This window comes from Mauremys reevesii, unplaced genomic scaffold (genome assembly GCF_016161935.1).
Source record: "Mauremys reevesii isolate NIE-2019 unplaced genomic scaffold, ASM1616193v1 Contig106, whole genome shotgun sequence".
NCBI classification, from domain to species: domain Eukaryota; kingdom Metazoa; phylum Chordata; order Testudines; family Geoemydidae; genus Mauremys; species Mauremys reevesii.
Genome location: NW_024100723.1, coordinates 213,273 through 219,272, shown reverse-complemented (window position 1 = coordinate 219,272; position 6,000 = coordinate 213,273).

Sequence of the window (6,000 nt, the reverse complement as noted above, 5' to 3'; positions counted from 1 at the left end):
TCCACACCCAGTCTAATTGTCTTAAATTTCAAAACAGAAATTGGAATTTTTCCTCACAAGAGTGTCAAAGATTCATTTCAACAATTTCTATTTTTCCCCTTGGAACGTTTCTGAGCCAGAGCATCTGCTGAACCCAGCCCTGTGTCATGAATAGCTTTAGATTCAACAGATCTGCATTTTTCAACAAAGAACCATTTATTGAAGAATTCCTGAGCAGCTCCACTTGAATCACATTCAAGTGTTTCTCTGCAGACACAGGGACTAGACTTACTGGTTTTGAAAAATGAAAGCCAACATTTTCCAATCATCACCTGACTCCAGGAGCTGGGGCTTTAAGATCAGCACTAAACAGCATGCAAGTTGGAAGCATTGGGTATAGCAGATTGCTAGGACTCCAATTCCAGATCACAGTCTGTATCTTGTGCCAGATCCCCAGCTAATGCAAGTAAGCCTGGACCCACTCCCCACCGAGCTCCAACCCCTTCATGTTCCCAAGAATTCTTCTGTGTCCTCGGACTTTTGGAAAAGCAGCCATGTGCCCACATTTGTCTGGCGGTCATGGGAGATGGCATGGTATAAGAGGAAGCTGCAAAGGCAACAAAGCAGTGAGGAGAATGTGAAAGAGACAAGCTGTGTAAGGCTGGTGCACAGGAGGATGGGGATTCAGGCTAGAGAGAAGTTAATTGGAATTTAAAACTAGGGAAACACCTTGTGAGCAGCGATGGTGAAATTTACATTTAATACAGCACCCTTCCAACCTGGCCTAGAACTGCGCTTCTTTTCTCCACCCTGCCCCGAGCTTGGGTTAAAATTAATCATTATCACATCAGTAAACAAACTGCTCTTCTACCTGAACTTAACTTCTCCCCTCTAACAGGGTCCCCAGTGCGCAGCCTGGGGCCGGCTGTTCAAAGCCTCCTGACCCCCAGATTGAAGGAACTGGGCTCTTAACCGCAATAAACAAATGGAGCTAATAGTGCACATGGAGAGTTTATCCAGCCTGCTGTCTCCAGCCAGCAGCAGATGTTCTCCTAGGAAAACTCCACCCTTAGCTCAGCTCCTGGCAGCCTGACGGTGAGGGGTTGCTATTAAAAAACTAGCCTCTTGCTAGCAGAAAAACCCAGCTGTCTGGATTTCTCTTCCCTTGTAGTCCTCCTCACCATGTATCTGAGTCCCACCAACATGTGCTGGGGAGATCACCATCCCTTGTCAAAGAGAAACTGAGGCAGGGAACAAGCCCAGTTCACTGTTGTCCTGCAGCCCCTCTGAGCCAGGTATGCCAGCACAAAGGGGACACAAAGCAGCCACATGGGAACCCCTGCTCCAGAGACCCTCTGCAAGATGCCCCAGTGCAGGAAGCATTCAGTGGGTGTGGGCAAAGCGGTCCTGAACTCTGGGTGTTCCTCCAGCTGCTGTGAGGCCCAGAGAGGCCTTGTGCAGCCAGATACAGATACAGCCAGGAATCGAATCCTCCCCTTGCTGCCCCAGGAGGAGGCACAAGCTGCCTCCTCTCTGTGCCTGCGCATGGGCAAAGATCAGGCCCAGAGAGATTGAGTGACTTGCCCAAGTTCACACGGTGAGTCTGTGACAGAGCCAGGGCAGTCCCCTTTCCCCCCTTGACCAAAGACATCAGTCAAGGTTCAGAGTGCAACAGGTCCCACTAACCCTGCCTGGGGCTCAACCCCCCCTAGAGCCACATCCCCTAAGGGTCTGCAGAAAGCCCTACCCAGCAGCCCCCCGTTCCCCTCCCACACACATACACCCCTCTGGACAGCTCCATGGCACAGGTGTTGTGTGCAGGAGCCAGAGCTCCAGCCCGCACATGGAGTTGCTGAGCAAGGCCAGGCTGCTGAGCTCCCCCCACCGCTGCGAGGGCAGCCGAGTCCACAGCACAGCCCGGCTAGAGCCATACAGGCCATGGTCCAGCACTGGGACACCTGGCTGGGAAGAGCTCAGGGCTGCTGGGAACTCAAGATTATGATCCCTCAAAGGCGAAGCCCCTGCCATAACTCTGTGCAATGGGGCCACCCTGTCATGTACTTGGCCCCAGGGACACTCCCCAAATCAGTATCCCCTGGGCCCCCTCCTTAGGAAAATTCTGGTTGTGCCTCTGGACAGAGCCAGAATTTAACCCAGCTCCCCTGAATCACAGTCCAGTTCCTTATCCACAGAGGGCTTGGGGCAGCAGCTGACAAGGCCCGGGATATTCGCATGCTGCCGTTGGTCTCTGCTGGGCCCCAGCCGGGGTTGGCTATTTCAGGAGCCATCTGGGAACTGCGTGGGCAGCACCAGGGCCCAAAGCCCCAGGTATCACATTCCTGTATTACAATGGCCCCGCTTTGGCTGCTGAGCGGTAAACTCGGGGGAAAAACCCCCAACGTTTTCCTGAATCAAACAGGTTAAAAAAAAAAGTGAGCCTATAAATCTGCAATAACCAACCCAGAGTCTCTTGCAATTGCCAACCACTGAATGAATCAGGCTTTCGCAGCATGCCCTGCTCCTGACAGGAACCTTCTTAGCATGGCGGTCAGCACTTAACGCCTGCGCTGCTGGTTTGTCCTTTTATTGGCTCCCCAGCTATTTTGCTGGTACAAAACTTCATTTTCCTCCTCTTTGCTCAGAAGTGCTGTCATCCCTCAGGAGCCCGGCTGGGAGAAGAAACCTCAGGGCTGAGCTACTTTTACAGATCTGTCCGCAAGGGGTGAAGTATCAGAGGGGTAGCCGGGTTAGTCTGGATCTGTAGAAGCAGCAAAGAATCCTGTGGCACCTTATAGACTAACAGACGTTTTGCAGCATGAGCTTTCGTGGGTGAATACCCACTTCGTCGGATGCAAGTAGTGGAAATTTCCAGGGGCAGGTATATCCAAGGGGTGAGAGTCCCCAGCTCCCAGTGACCTCCCAGGAAGCACTGGGCACCTCAGATTGCTGTGCTTGAGGACAGGTGCAAACCTGAGCTGCAGATGGAAGCAGCACTTCCAAACGTGGATTGGCATCCCAGGTTCTGGACCCATCTACCAGGCCTAGCATGCAGCTGAATCCAAACATCCATAAAGGGCTGCTTTCTGCTCCCAGGAACGCCCCTGCTCTGTGCCTCAGCTTCCCTAACCTATAAAAACAGGGGTAATGTTATTGACCTTGCTTTTAGGCACTTTGGGCTCTATGGATATTCATTGAGTTTAAGGCCAGAAGGGACCACTGATCAGCTAGTCTGACCTCCTGTGTAACAGGCCAGAGAACTTTCCTCAAATAATTCCTAGTCTTGTAGAAAACACTTGAAAAGAGCGACATTATTTATACTTTATATTTAAAAGACGGTTACTCACCTTTGTAACTGTTGTTCTTCGAGATGTGTTGCTCATATCCATTCCAATTAGGTGTGCGCGCGCCACATGCAAGTTTGTCAGAAGATTTTTACCCTAGCAACAGTCGGTGGGTCGGCTGGGCGCCCCCTGGAGTGGCGCCGCTATAGCGCCGGATATATACCCCTGCCGACCCATCCGCCCCTCAGTTCCTTCTTGCCGGCTACTCCGACAGTGGGGAAGGAGGGCGGGTTTGGAATGGATATGAGCAACACATCTCGAAGAACAACAGTTACAAAGGTGAGTAACCGTCTTTTCTTCTTCGAGTGCTTGCTAATATCGATTCCAATTAGGTGATTCCCAAGCCTTACCTAGGCGGTGGAGTCGGAGTGAGACGTCACAGAATGTAAGACCACTGAGTCAAAGACGGCATCGTCGCTAGACTGTTGGACCAATGCGTAATGTGATGCAAAGGTGTGGATGGAAGACCAAGTAGCTGCACGACAAATTTCCTGGATGGGAACATGGGCCAGGAAGGCGGCAGAGGAGGCTTGAACCCGAGTAGAATGGGCGGTGAGATGTCCAGCCGGAACATGTGCCAATTCATAGCATGCCCGGATACAGGATGTCACCCAAGAAGAAATTCGTTGTGAGGATACCGGCATGCCCTTCATTTGGTCTGCGACTGCTACAAAGAGCTGAGGTGAACGCCGGAAGGGTCTGGTTCTCTCAGTATAAAAGGTGAGAGCCCTACGGACATCCAAAGTATGTAGTTGTTGTTCCCGACGTGATGAGTGAGGTTTCGGGAAAAAAACTGGGAGGAAGACGTCTTGATTGACGTGGAAGGTAGAAACCACTTTAGGGAAGAAAGCTGGGTGTGGTCAGAGCTGTACCTTGTCCTTATGAAAGACAGTATAAGGGGGATCCGCGGTGAAAGCGTGAAGTTCCGAGACTCGTCTAGCTGATGTGATAGTGACGAGAAAAGCTGTCTTCCATGAGAGATACAGCAACGAGCAAGTAGCTAGAGGCTCAAAGGGGGGACCCATGAGCTTAGCCAACACCAGGTTTAGGTCTCAGGTAGGGGTTGGGCGTCTGACTTGAGAGTACAGTCATTCCAAACCTCTAAGGAACCTGGAAACTATATGGTGAGAGAAAACAGTACTGCCAGCCTCGCCGGGATGGAAAGTGGAAATGGCTGCAAGATGCACCCTTATAGATAAGACAGCCAGGTCTTGCTCCTTGAGGGACCATAAGTAGTCCAAGATAGTGGGGATAGACACGTGACCCGGGAGAAATCCCCGCTGGGCACACCAATAGGAGAAGCGCTTCCACTTGGCAAGATATGTCGCCCGCGTGGAAGGTTTCCTACTTCCCAATAGCAGTTGTTGTACCGAATCCGAACAACGCAACTCTGATTGGCTCAACCAGAGAGCAGCCATGCTGTCAGATGGAGGGACTGCACGTCTGGGTGGTGAAGCCTGCCGAAGTCCTGGGATATGAGGTCCGGGTAGAGTGGCAAGGATCAGATCCGCCACTGAGAGGTCGAGCAACAGGATGTACCAATGTTGCCTCGGCCACACCGAGCAATCAGGATTAGGCGGGTTCTGTCTCTGCGGAGCTTGAGAAGGACTCTGTGGACGAGTGGAAATGGAGGGAAGGCATAAAATAGGTGCCCGTTCCACGGAATTAGGAATGTGTCTGAGAGGGAGCCCGGGGAGCGACCCCGCAGGGAGCAGAACACCTGGCATTTCCTGTTCTCTTGGGAGGCGAAGAGGTCTATGTGGGGAAACCCCCACTTCCGGAAGACAGAATGGAGAACATCCGGACGGATGGACCACTCGTGCGAGAGGAAGGATCTGCTCAGTTGGTCTGCCAGAGTGTTCTGGACTCCTGGGAGAAAGGATGCTACCAGGTCTATTGAGTGGGCTATGCAAAACTCCCATAGTCGAATCGCCTCCTGACAAAGGGGGGGAAGATCGTGTCCCTCCCTGCTTGTTTATATAATACATGGCCGTTGTGTTGTCTGTGAAGACTGAGACACAACGACCCTGCAGCTGGCTCTGGAATGCCTGACACACCAGGCGGACTGCTCTGAGTTCTCGGACATTTATGTGTAACGCCAACTCTCGAGATGACCAGAGGCCTTGAGTGCGAAGGTGCCCCAGATGAGCACCCCATCTGAAGGATGACGCGTCCATTGTCAGGGACGCGGAGGGCTGCGGTGGATGGAACGGCAGGCCTGTACACACACGGGACTGTGTCCGCCACCAGTTGAGGGAGGCTAGGACGTTCGGTGGGATGGTGAGTATCATGTCCATGGCGTTCCTGCCGGGCAGTAGATCAAGGCGAGCCAAGTTTGAAGGGGACGCATGCACAGTCTGGCGTGCCTTGTCACGAATGTGCACGCTGCCAAATGGCCAAGGAGGCGGAGGCAAGGGCGGGCCGAGGTTGTCGGGAAGTTTTGAAGCGTTTGTATGATTGATACGATTGCCTGAAAATGAGGCAAAGGCAAACTGGCTGTTGCGAGAGTGGAGTCTAGCGTGGCCTCGATGAACTCTATTCTTTGCATAGGCACTAGAGTGGATTTCTCCAGATTGATCATCAGGCCTAGAGGCATGAATAGGTCCTTGATGATTTGCACGTGTCTGGTGACTTGTGCTTCGGAGGTCCCCCGAATAAGCCAGTCGTCGAGGTATGGAAA